Source organism: Carica papaya, chromosome 4, assembly GCF_054855325.1.
Source record: "Carica papaya isolate Zhongbai chromosome 4, ASM5485532v1, whole genome shotgun sequence".
Classification (NCBI taxonomy): domain Eukaryota; kingdom Viridiplantae; phylum Streptophyta; class Magnoliopsida; order Brassicales; family Caricaceae; genus Carica; species Carica papaya.
In genome coordinates this window covers 17,614,166-17,627,543 of record NC_142312.1, presented here as the reverse complement: position 1 = coordinate 17,627,543, position 13,378 = coordinate 17,614,166, and the positions used below count along the sequence as shown (strand labels likewise).

The following is a 13,378-nucleotide window of genomic DNA, read 5'->3' as shown; positions in this document are numbered from 1 at the left end:
TAGTTTCTTGCATCACACATTATTTTAAATGGTAGCCCCAATTTGGCGGCTGCATGATGAGTGTTGTCACTAGCTTCTCTTTAAGTGTTTTGAATACTTCCTTGCAAGGTTCCCCAAAGACAAACTTGATATCCTTCTGAAGTAAATGGCACAAAGGTTGTGTGATCTTTGAGAAGTCCTTAATGAACCTTCTAAAGAAACTGACATGCCCGATGAAGGAGCATATCTCCCATACAATTTTTGGGTGAGGTAGTGATTTAATAACGTCCACCTTTGCTTAAGCACCTTTGTGAGATTGCCAAGGCATTCGTCAAAATAATCTCTATAGACTATGAAGTCATCCATAAAAAATTCAACATTTTTTTCCATAAAATCAGAAAAGATATTAACCATGCACCTCTTAAAGGTGGCAGGTGCGTTCCAAAGGTTGAACGACATCCATCGATAGGTGAAAGTCTTGAAGGGGCCTGTAAAAGTGGTATTTTCTTAACCTCTAGGGGTAACCAAAATTTTGTAAAACCTAAAGTAGCCATCCAAATAGTAGTAATGGGTTTTTTTCTGCTAGCCTCTCTAGCATCTGATCGATGAAGGGCAACGAGAAGTGGTCTTTTCTTATTAAGGGATTCAGCTTGCGGTAGTTGATGTAGGCCCTCCATCCATTTTGCACTCTTGCTGAAATCTTTTCTCCCTCTTGGTTCTTTATCACGATGACCCCTATTTTCTTTGGCATAATCTGCACTAGGCTTACCCACCTGCTGTCTGAGATTGAGTAGATGATTCCAGTATCCAATAGCTTCAAAACTTTTTTCTTCACCACTTCCATCATCGGTGGTGGGTTCATGCGCCTTTGAACTTGTCTGCTGGTTTACTACCCTCTTCTATCAAGATCCTGTGCATGCAAGTGGAGGGTAAAATTCTCTTGATATCAGCTATCATCCAGCCTATGACTTCCTTGTATTCTTGGAGTACCCTCAATAATTTTACTTCTTCAGATTGGCTGAGTTTGTTAGAGGTTATCACCGAGAGGGTTTCCCCTTCACTTAGAAAAATGTACTTGAGGTGTTTGAGCTGTGGTTTCAATTCTATCTTGGGGGCCTGTAAAACATATTCATGTGAGTTATGGGGAGATCAAGGTAAGGAGTCATACCTTTTATCCGCTTGAGGGAGTTAAGTTCAAACATGACTTCTTGTAAGCACCGGTCAACCACATGGTCTACTTCCAAGATCTGTAGACTATCGGCATCTAAATCATTGCAAAGTACAATACTTACTCGTCTCCATGGCTTAAGTTAAAGTACTTTTGATTTAGGATATCAACGGTATCGGTGTTGCACACATAAGACAAATCAACAGGATATTTCATAACATCATACACATTAAAACTTCCCACCTCGCCGTCGAATTTCATAGTGAGGATTCCATCTTGGACACTATTTTTGTATTAACAGTGCTGAGGAAGTGATGCGGAACCCCAAGACCCTTGCTTGCTTGAACCTTAGAACTCTTCAATCGGTTTAGAACGGAATTTAGATCACAAGTGAAAAAGGGATTAAATTTGTTCAATCACCAAATGGTAGAAGTTAAAGAGAACCCAAGAAAGATAAATGATATCCCTTGAACCCAATCCAAATAAACACCAAGAACAATTAAAATAGGAAATCAAAATTAAAATACAAGTGATAACAATTGTATTCCAAATCAACACCTTGTGCATAAAGTGAAAAGAAAGCCAAAACACTCTCAACTCAATTCTGAAATGTTTGATTACAACTCTTGATGTCCACAAAGAAGAGTTCCTTTGGTATTTATAGCCAAAGAAATCAATGATAAGTTACAATACAATAACTACAATTGTAACTCCCATAATAACTAGATTAATTATGTAGTAATTACAATTGTAACTCCAACAATAACTAGGCTAATTATAGGCATGTAATTGTTATGTAACTCCTTGTAACTCCAATCTTCTTAACCAACACTACTAATTGTTTGTGGCACCATATAGTTATGGGCTCATTCTTGTAATAACATTAAGACAAGACTTAAGCCCAAAATGAGTTATACTTAACTATATGGGCTTAATTAACTCAAACTAAAATAAAACAATCCAAAATACTTAAAATAACTCAACTAATCCAGCCCATACACAAGACTTATTCATCCATTATCAATAAGACTCAAACAAGCCCAAATTATCCCAAATCACTTAAATCCAATTAAAGTTACGAATTTGGGCTATTCAAAAAGCTCATATTTAAACTTTCCACAATTGACCAGCCCATCATCCACATGTTTTTGAGTAAAAACTTGGAGCAACTCTTTAAGCTTCTTTGCCTTTGATCTTGTTACTGGTCCGCTGAAACTTTCCAGGTTTGGAACTGTATTTGTGTTTACATCATTTTAAATTTGTTCTAAGTCACATTTTGATGCTCTTTGAGTATCTTGAGTGTTTTTAGTCTTATTTGCATCATTCCCCCTCCCCTCAAAAGGATTCGTCCTCGAATCAATTCCTACATTAATTTCAAAAGGGGATAAATCAGATATGTTAAATGTAACCGAAACACTATACTCACCTGGTAGGTCCACTTTGTAGGCATTTTCATTGATTTTGGCTATGATTTGAAATGGACCATCCCCACGAGCATCCAACTTAGATTTCTGTTTTGATGGAAATCGTTCCTTGCGCATATGAACCCACACCCAATCTCCGGGTTCAAATGAAATCTTGTGCCTTCCTTTATTGACATGGGATGCTACTTGTTCATTTTTCTTTTCAATGTTCTGCCTTGCTTTTTCATGAATTGCTTTAACCATTTTTGCTTTCTTTATGTCCATCCAAATTAAAAATGTCACTTATAGGAATAGGCAACAAATCAAGTGGAGTTAAGGGATTAAAACCATACACAATTTCAAGAAGAGAAAACCAGTTGAAGTATGTATACTCCGATTATAAGCAAATTCAACAAATGGTAGCATATCTTCCCAAGTTTTAACATTCCTTCCAACTAAAGCATGTAATAATGTACCAAGTGTTCTATTTACTACTTTAGTTTAACCATCCGTTTGTGGATGTGAAGTAGTAGAAAATAAAAGTTTGGTCCATAGTTTGGACCACAAAACTCGCCAAAAGTGGCTTAAAAACTTAACATCCCTACCAGACACAATGGTTTTAGGAATGCCATGCATTCTAACAACTTCGCGGAAAAACAAATCTGTTATGTGTGTGGCATCATCTGTTTTGTAACATGGTATAAAGTGTGCCATTTTGGAAAAACGATCAACAACAACAAATATTGTCTCGGCCTTTTCTAGTCTTAGGCAAACCCAACAAAAAGTCCATAGAAATATCAACCCAAGGATGTGTAGGAATGGGTAATGGCATATATAATCCATGTGGTTGAACTCTAGACTTAGCTTGCCTACATGAGATGCACTGCTCACAAATTTTCTCAACATGTTAGCCCATATTAGGCCAAAAGAAATGTTCATGTAAAATGCTCAATGTTTTGCCAATCCCAAAATGTCCCATTAAACCATCACTATGTGCTTCACAAATAAGCAACTCCCTAATAGAACTATTAGGCACACATAATTTTCCATTTTTAAATAGAAAACCATCATGCCTATAAAAATCTTGAAGTACCGCATGTTCACAAGCCACATAAACATTTGAAAAATCACTATCATGTACATACAATTCTTTGAAATGCTCAAATCCCAATAATTTTGTAGAAAGAGTAGAGATAAGACTGTACCTTCTTGAAAGCGCATCAGCTACCACATTTTCTTTTCCTTGCTTATATTGGATCACATATGGGAAGGAGACTCTATGAATTCTACCCATTTTGCATGTCATTTATTAAGCTTGCCTTGCCCTTTCAAATGCCTCAAAGATTTATGATCGGTGTGAATCACAAATTCTTTTGGTAACAAATAATGTTGACATGTCTCTAATGCTCTTACCAAAGCATAAAACTCTTTGTCATAGGTGGAATAATTCAATTATGCACCATTGAGCTTCTCACTGAAGTAAGCCATTGGATCTTTTATCCTACATAAGAACAGCACCTATCCCAAGCCCAGAGGCATCACATTCAATTTCAAAAGTTGAATCAAAATTAGGCAATCTTAATAAAGCCACATTACATAACTTTTCTTTCAGTAAGGAAAACGCATGTTCTTGTTCTTTTCCCCAAACAAACCTCTTATCTTTTTTCATGATTTTAGTTAAAAGGGCAGCAACGACACTAAAATATTTTACAAATCTCCTATAGAAACTTGTCAAACCATGAAAACTACGCACCTCACTTACACTTTTAGGTGTCGGCCACTCTTGAATAGCCTTTACCTTTTCACTATCTACCTCGATTCCTTTTGCACTCACGACATATCCTAAGAAAATGATGCGATCAATGCAAAATGTACATTTCTTCATGTTAGCATATAGTTCAAATTTGTGCAATATGCCAAACACTTGCCTCAAATGCATGACATGCTCATCAATAGATTTGCTATACACAAGAATGTCACCGAAGTAGACAACCACAAACTTTCCAATAAATTCACGTAAAACATGGTTCATTAAACGCATGAAAGTACTTGGCGCATTAGTTAAGTCAAATGGCATAACCAACCACTCATATAACCCTTGTTTTGTTTTAAAAACAGTTTTCCATTCATCTCCTGGTTTCATTCTTATTTGGTGATAACCACTTTTAAGATCAATTTTAGAAAATACACAAGCACCATGCAACTCATCTAACATATCATCAAGTCGAGGTATTGGATGTCGATATTTTACCGTTATTTTGTTGATGGCTCTACAATCAACACACATACGCCAACTACCATCTTTTTTGGGTACTAATAAGATGGGCACTGTGCATGGACTTAAACTTTCTCGAATGTGCCCCTTTTGTAAGAGCTCCTCCACTTGCCTTTGAAGCTCCTTGGTCTCCTCGGGATTGTTCCTATAGGCTAGTCTATTTGGTATGGTAGCCCCAGGAATGAAGTCAATTTGATGCTCAATCCCTCTCAAAGGTGGTAAACCTTGAGGTAGATCATCGGGAAAAACATCACTAAATTCCTGCAAAACTTCAACCACAACACTTGGCAAAGAAGAGTCAAGTTCGTTAGTTGAGAAACAAGCTTCCTTGTACATGAGTACAATAATTGGCTTGTTAGAAAATGAAGCTTTCCTCACATCTCTAATTTTAGCATAAAAGCTCATTTTCTTTCCCTTATTCTTTTCTATGGTCGAATGCATCTCTCTTTCTTTTTCCTTTTAATCTTCATTTTTCCACTCTAATTTTCTTTCACTCTCTTTTCTTTTCTCTTTTTCTTTTTCTTTTCTTTTTCTCTCGGTCTCTCTTTGTGCGAATTCATCATGGGACTTTTCAAGTTGCATTTGGTCTTCAAAAACTTGTTTAGGGGTTAAAGGAAGAAGAGTATACTTTTTGCCCTCTTTTCCTACCATGTACCTATTGAGATACCCATCATGCATCACTTTCCTATCCCATTGCCATGGTCTACCCAGCAAAATATGACTAGCTTGCATAGGAACTACATCACATATCACCTCATCACTATACTTCCCAATAGTAAAAGGCACCCTTACTTGCTTATTAACTCTTACCTCCCCACTATTGTTAAGCCATTGCAGCTTATAAGGTTTAGGATGTTTTGTAGTTTCCAAACCCAGTTTATCAACAAATAAGGTACTAGCCACATTTACACAACTACCCCCATCAATAATCATGCCACACAATTTTCCATTCACTAGACATCTAGAATGAAAAATATTCTCTCTTTGCAACTTAACCCCCTCATCATCATTCCTTACTTGCATATTCAAAGCACGTCTAGAAACCAACAATCTACCTTCCATAGGTGTTTCCCCATCACTACAATCCTCCAAAGGAGGCATTTCATCCTCCACATCATTTTCATCATTCGTTTCAACACCATCACCACGCATCACCATTACCCTTTTATTTGGGCATTGAGATGCAATATGACCAAAACCCAAGCATCTGAAACACATGATATCTCTATTCCTAGGAGTTTGGGAGTTAGAAATACCTTTATTTTTATTATCATTAGCATCTTTTGGCTTGATTTTGTCATCTCTTTTGAATTGGACAGCCTTGTTATCTCTTCTCCAATTCGGTCTCCAATTGGAATTTTGGGCCGAGTAAGTGTTGGCTTGCCTTGTGTTCCCTTTTCTATTTAATTGTTTTTCAATCTTTATAGCCATGTGCACCATATCATCAATCTCCACATAATGTTGAAGCTCTACAATATTGGCTATGTCTTTGTTAAGGCCATTTAAGAACCTTGCCATAGTAGCTTCCCTATCCTTTTCAATATTAGCCCTTATCATGGCTATCTCCATCTCTTTATAGTAGTCTTCTACACTCTTGTTTCCTTGTATAAGGCCTTGGAATTTTTGATGTAAATCCCTATAGTAGTGAGTAGGAACAAAGCGCCTTCTCATGATAGCCTTCATTTCAGCCCAAGTGGAAATAGATCTCTCTCCATTTCTCCTTTTACTTGTGATGAGTTGATCCCACACACAATGGCATACTCTCCAAACTCCACGGCCGCAAGCTTTATCTTTTTCTCCTCTGAATAATTGTGGCACTCAAAAATACTCCCATTCAAGATAAGCATTCAGATCATTCTTGCCTAGAAACGATGGGATTTTCATTTTGATGCTCTCAATGTTTTTATCAAGATTGTTTCGACCCCTACCATAATTTCGACCTTCATTGACCAAAGTAGCTTGGTCATCAAATTCTTCCTCCGGTTCCTCATCAAAAGGTGGTGTTAGAAGTCTTCTTACCCCTGGATTGGTTTGGGAAGCTTTCCCTCTCATAGAATTTAACTCACGTTGTTGTTTCTCTAGTTTCTCATTTATGTTGCCAATAGCTAGTTGAATCCTCTCAAATTGTTGTTGCATTGCTTTGAGGATGAATTCTTGATATTTTGATGTTCTTTCACTCCTTTGTGGCTCCATCTTCAAATCTGAAATTTTAATGACAAACAAAATAGATTGCAACCTCACAAATCACTCCCTCACGTGTTTATTCTCATAGTATGGGCACTCGTATTTCACTCAATTTTGACTTTTACCCTCTTTTTAGCTCACACTCTTACTTTTTAACACTCAAGCAATCTTTTATAACTTTATACAAAATGGCCAATTCAAACAATAATTAATTATCACTATGTACTCAATTTTAATTAGAGATAACAAAGAATTCCTAAAGAAACAAGTGACTTAACAATCTCTTCGAGGGATATACCTTGTTTGGGAGGCCCTGCTTATAGTGGTGGAGGTGGTATATTTGGGTGTTGTTGGTAGTTTTGTTGTCTCACTGTATAGCTAAAGTTGGTGGTCTCTCCATCCAGGATTATACATGTTGGAGAAAAGATCATACCTCCTTTGCGTTTGAGTGGGGAAATAACCCACCATATTGACTTGCTACTGTCATCATCATAGAGCATGGGGCACATATCCTTGGGGTGTCTCGAATGTGCACAAATCCCACACATTCGAGCTCGTTGGTTATTTTATGTGGCCATGTTTTTACCAAACTAGTTAGCTCAGATATTTGAGACTCAAGGGTAGAGATACTTACCTCATTCACTCTCCAAGGGGTGTCCTGGTTAGATCCGAATTACAAGGAGGTGGCTACCATGATCGATATCAACTCCCTTGCCTGCTGTGGTGTCTTATTCGCTATGGCTCCGCCACTTTTTACGTCCAACATTCTTCTTTTTGTGGGTAATAATCATTCATAAAGGTAGTGAATGAGGGATTATTTTGAAATATCGTGATGTAGACAGTTTGCGCACAATCGTTTGAACCTTTCCTAGTAATCATGTAAGCTTTTGGAATCCCTTGGACGAACTCTGCATATTTCCCTTCTAATGCTAACTGCCCGCGATACTAGAAAGAAATGATCTAGGAAGGCTTTTACCATATCTGTCCAAGTCATGATCGATCCTAGGGATAGGTAAAACAGCTAATCCTTGGCCTCATTGTCCAAAGAAAAGAGGAATGCCCTCAATTTTATATGTTCTTTGGATACTCCATGTTGTTTCATGCTTGAGCACACAACATGAAATTCTTTGAGGTGTTTGGGCGATTTTTCATCTCTAAACCTATGAACTTGGGCAACAAGTGAATTAAGCTAGATTTTAGCTCGAAAGTTACGCCCAAATCTGGGTAGCTGATGCAGAGAGGTTGTTGGTTGGTAGACGGTGCTACCAGCTCCTTCAATATGCACTCTTGTTCCATATTTTCTATCTCGGGTGGAGAAGGTGGTATGCTATCTTGATGTGTCTCCCTTCTCTCTTGGGTCTGCTTTCTTAGACTTTTGGTGGTCTTTTCAATCTCTGGATCGTAAAAGAGTGGTCTCCCACGATCAAACCTAGTCATAAAAAGAAAAAATAATTAGTTAAATACCGTCTCTCCAGCAACGGCACCAAAATTTGATTGGTGTTGAATCCATCAAAAATAAATTCCTAATTAACCAATAAAACAATATTGGAGTAGTTGTAAGAAGGGTTGAATCCACATGGACTCGAAAATCCATTTTCTTCCTTGATTAACAAATAAAAAGTAAACAAGAGGGGGTTTTCTAGGACTGGTTATGCGAAACATAAAATAAATAATAAGTAGAATGATGTTGAACAAAATATGGGCTGCGAGTTCAAATCTAAAGTAATTATAAAAAGGATTTTTAGTTGATGAAATAGCCAACTCCGGTAACGTAATTGATCATGGATATAAGGATTAACCTTATTTAAACTATTGTGAACCAGTTATAGTTGTTGGAAATGTTTCAACAATTAATCATTTCTTATTTTTAAACTAGTTAAGAAACGTTCATGATTGATTTTTTGCTGCCAAACAATCCTGGAACGTCCACAAGATTTTACTTGCCAACAGCCTTAAAAACTAAGAACCTTATTCAAGTTGTTGGATTCATCCGTGTGAACCAGTCAACCAGGTTATTTACCTCCTCAGTGCGACATTGATTGCTTTTAAGTGTTGAAACTAAGCAAATAATTACAAATTTAAGTGGTTCAGCTAGCTACTTGCGGCCTCTACGTGCATTCCACGGGCCCTGTTCAAATAAATTCAAAACAGCAAGTATGCAAGAAATAAATAAATACCAAAGTTTAAATAAAATATGAACTAAATCAATTTGATCTCGCAAATACATCACTGGAGTTCACCAAACCTCAAACAGGAAAAGAAATAAACTAGCCACTCATGGTGGGTTTCAATACAAAAGAGTTTTTAGTGATTAAATGAGAGAATAAATATGAAGAAGAAAAAGGGCAGCAACAGGGAAATCTTCTTTGTGTGGTGTCAAGCCCAAGGAAATATGATTCTACTTCGATAACTGCCTCCTTTATAGTTAACCAGAATATAAGGTTTCTTTTACTTTTCGTTCCTTTATTTCCAATCCATTTCCTTGATTTCAACTCATCTTTATCTTTCCATAATTATTTTCTTATGATTTTTAACCCTTAGGTCACAGTAGAGAGGATATCTTCTCATATTTCAAAAAGTCCGCCTTTTCTTTAAGTGTACTGGAGGTTGATGTGCAAGCCTAGGGCAAAGTTTGTTTCCATTACGCGCGAATCTTTTAAATTTAAGTGCCACCTTGGCCTTGGCCAAGGCTTAGTGGATCATAACTTATGTCCCATCCTACTGCCTTAGATGCAAACCGTTCCCAAGGGTTGGTTGTATTTTCTTGTTTCTGCTGAAATGTATCCCTTGGGCATGGGTGTGTACTGGGACCAATACATGTTGTAGTTGTGCGGTCTTAGCCTTGCGCAAGGCTAAGACCGTGACATATGGTAGTTTTATAGTTCTCACCCTTGTTTCCTACTATTCTTCCTGACTTTAGGTTCCAACTTCTGTCCTACATCAAAATGGATAAAATAACTTGATCATGCAGCAAATAGTTCATTTTAGACACACAAACATAGGTGACGAGGATGTTGTTTTTACACCCTATCAAGAGGGTGTATAAGACTTCTGCTTCAAATTCATGGGAGTATTTTCTTGAAAAAGCAAAGCTACTTTGTTGGATGACCCTTGCTTGTATTGGATCATGTAATTGAGACCCAACAACTTCAAAATCTCTTTTTTTTTTACCATGGAGGATACCTCCCTTTGATTTAACAAGTACTTTAGGTTGTGCTTATTAGTTCTAATGATGAAGGAGGTTCTTTCTAAGTAGTGCACCTATTTTTCTACAACATAGAGAACTTCTATCAGTTGCTTTTCGTATACCAATTTAGTCTAATTCCTGGGGTGGAGAGTCGTACTTATGAAGATTATGAGTTGATTCTCTTGTATTAAGATGTACCTTTATTACTCACTTTTGTCTCTGTAGTAAAAGGATCCCCAAATTTAGGTAGTTATAAGACCAGGCTAGAAGTCATGGCTGCCTTTAACGATTGGAAGGTCTTATCTGCTTCTGCATTCCTTTCAAAAGCACTTTTTCCAAGTAGATCACCTTCACTTTCACTAATAACGAGTTGGCTCTCTCTTTGTCCAATGATGCTTGAAGAGTTGTCCTCAATTTGTTCACAAATTTCAATTAAATGGTGTCATTGGGTGATTTAATTAAAAATGGTATCATTGGGCAAATGAAAGTTAATAATAAATACGAGCTTTAGTCCATTATATTCTCTTTCTCCTCTCGTGTCTTGTTCTAAAAGAAAATATCATAAATTTTCTAAGAGGAGAGTTAGAGATGTTGGCCTTGAACGCAGACTTAAGGTCGTCTCTTCTAGAGTGAAGGAGTCTGCGCGAGGCTAGAAGTAGAGCACCTTCACCCCTGTTGAATGGGCTGATTCTCTTTGTGTCCAAAGACACTTGAAGGATCGCCCTCATTTTTTTTATATGTTTCAATTAAATGGTGTCGTTGAGCTCTTAAACATTAATAATAAATAACAGCTTTAGTCCACTATATCCTCCTCCTTTTACTGTGCCTCATTCTGAAAGAAAAATTTTAGAAATCTTTTAAGAGGAAAGTTCAAGATTAAAGTCTTGAATGCAAACTCTAGGTCATTTCTCTTAAAGCGGAGGAATTTGTATGAAGGTAGAAGCAGAGTACCTTCACCTCCACTAATAACGAGCCAGTTCTCTCCATGTCTAGTGACGCTTGAAGGGTCATCCTAATTCTTTTTACACGTTTCAATTAAAGGTCTCGTTAGGCAATTTAATTTAAAATAATCTTGTTGCACAATTAAAAGTTAATAATAAAGACATGCTTTAGTCCAATATATCCTCCTCCTCTTCTTATGCCTTATTCTAAAAGAAAATTTTTAGAAATATTCTAAGACGAAAGTTGGAGATGTTGGTCTTGAATGTAGACTTGGGGTCTCCTCTCTTAGAGATGAGGAGTTTGCCTAAGGCTGGAAGCATATCAACTTCACCTCAGCTGATAATGGGTAGGTTCTCACTGTGTCCAGTGACGATTGAAAGGTCATCCTCATTTTTTTATACATTTCAATTAAATGGTTTTATTGGATGATTTAATTTAAAATGGTGTCATTGGGCAGTTGAAAATTAATAATAAATATGAGCTTTAGTCCATTATATCCTCCTCCTCTTATGTCTTGTTCTCTAAGAAAATTTCCAAAAATTTTCTAAGAGGAGAGTTGGAGATGTTGGTCTTGTACAGATTTGGGGTCGTGTCTCTTTGAGCGAAAGAGTTTGCCTAAGGGTGAAAGCAGAGCACCTTCACCTCCACTGTTAACAGGCTGGTTCTCTCTGTATCTAGTGACGCTTGAAGGGTTGTCCTCATTTTTTTTATACATTTCAATTAAATGGTGTTGGTGGACGATTTAATTTGAAATGGTGTCGTTGGGAAATTTGAAGTTAAAAATAAATTTGAGCTTTAGTGTACTATATCCTCCTCCTCTTCCTATGCCTTATTCTAAAAGAAAATTTTTAGAAATATTCTAAGACGAAAGTTGGAGATGTTGGTCTTGAATGTAGACTTGGGGTCTCCTCTCTTAGAGATGAGGAGTTTGCCTAAGGCTGGAAGCATATCAACTTCACCTCTGCTGATAATGGGTAGGTTCTCACTGTGTCTAGTGATGATTGAAAGGTCGTCCTCATTTTTTTATACATTTCAATTAAATGGTTTTATTCGATGATTTAATTTAAAATGGTGTCATTGGGCAGTTGAAAATTAATAATAAATATGAGCCTTAGTCCACTATATCCTCCTCCTCTTATGTCTTGTTCTCTTAGAAAATTTCCAAAAATTTCTAAGAGGAGAGTTGGAGATGTTGGTCCTGTACAGATTTGGGGTCGTGTCTCTTTGAGCGAAAGAGTTTACCTAAGGGTGAAAGCAGAGCACCTTCACCTCCACTGTTAACAGGATGGTTCTCTCCGTATCTAGTGACGCTTGAAGGGTTGTCCTCATTTTTTTTATACATTTCAATTAAATGGTGTTGGTGGACGATTTAATTTGAATGGTGTCGTTGGGAAATTTGAAGTTAAAAATAAATTTGAGCTTTAGTGCACTATATCCTCCTCCTCTTCCTATGCCTTATTCTAAAAGAAAATTTTTAGAAATATTCTAAGACGAAAGTTGGAGATGTTGGTCTTGAATGTAGACTTGGGGTCTCCTCTCTTAGAGATGAGGAGTTTGCCTAAGGCTGGAAGCATATCAACTTCACCTCTGCTGATAATGGGTAGGTTCTCACTGTGTCCAGTGACGATTGAAAGGTCGTCCTCATTTTTTTATACATTTCAATTAAATGGCTTTATTGGATGATTTAATTTAAAATGGTGTCATTGGGCAGTTGAAAATTAAAAATAAATATGAGCTTCAGTCGACTATATCCTCCTCCTCTTATGTCTTGTTCTCTAAGAAAATTTCCAAAAATTTTCTAAGAGGAGAGTTGGAGATGTTGGTCCTGTACAGATTTGGGGTCGTGTCTCTTTGAGCGAAAGAGTTTGCCTAAGGGTGAAAGCAGAGCACCTTCACCTCCACTGTTAACAGGCTGGTTCTCTCTGTATCTAGTGACGCTTGAAGGATTGTCCTCATTTTTTTTTATACATTTCAATTAAATGGTGTTGGTTGACAATTTAATTTGAAATGGTGTCGTTGGGAAATTTGAAGTTAAAAATAAATTTGAGCTTTAGTGCACTATATCCTCCTCCTCTTCCTATGCCTTATTCTAAAAGAAAATTTTTAGAAATATTCTAAGACGAAAGTTGGAGATATTGGTCTTGAATGTAGACTTGGGGTCTCCTCTCTTAGAGATGAGGAGTTTGCCTAAGGCTGAAAGCATATCAACTTCACCTCTGCTGATAATGGGTAGGTTCTCA

At 37.0% G+C, this 13,378-nt stretch overlaps 1 pseudogene; it reads right to left on the bottom strand.

Annotated features, from left to right (window-relative positions):
* Window positions 1–837: 837 nt before the first annotated feature.
* On the bottom strand, window positions 838–6,508 carry LOC148266342 (uncharacterized; annotated as a pseudogene).
* Window positions 6,509–13,378: the final 6,870 nt, after the last annotated feature.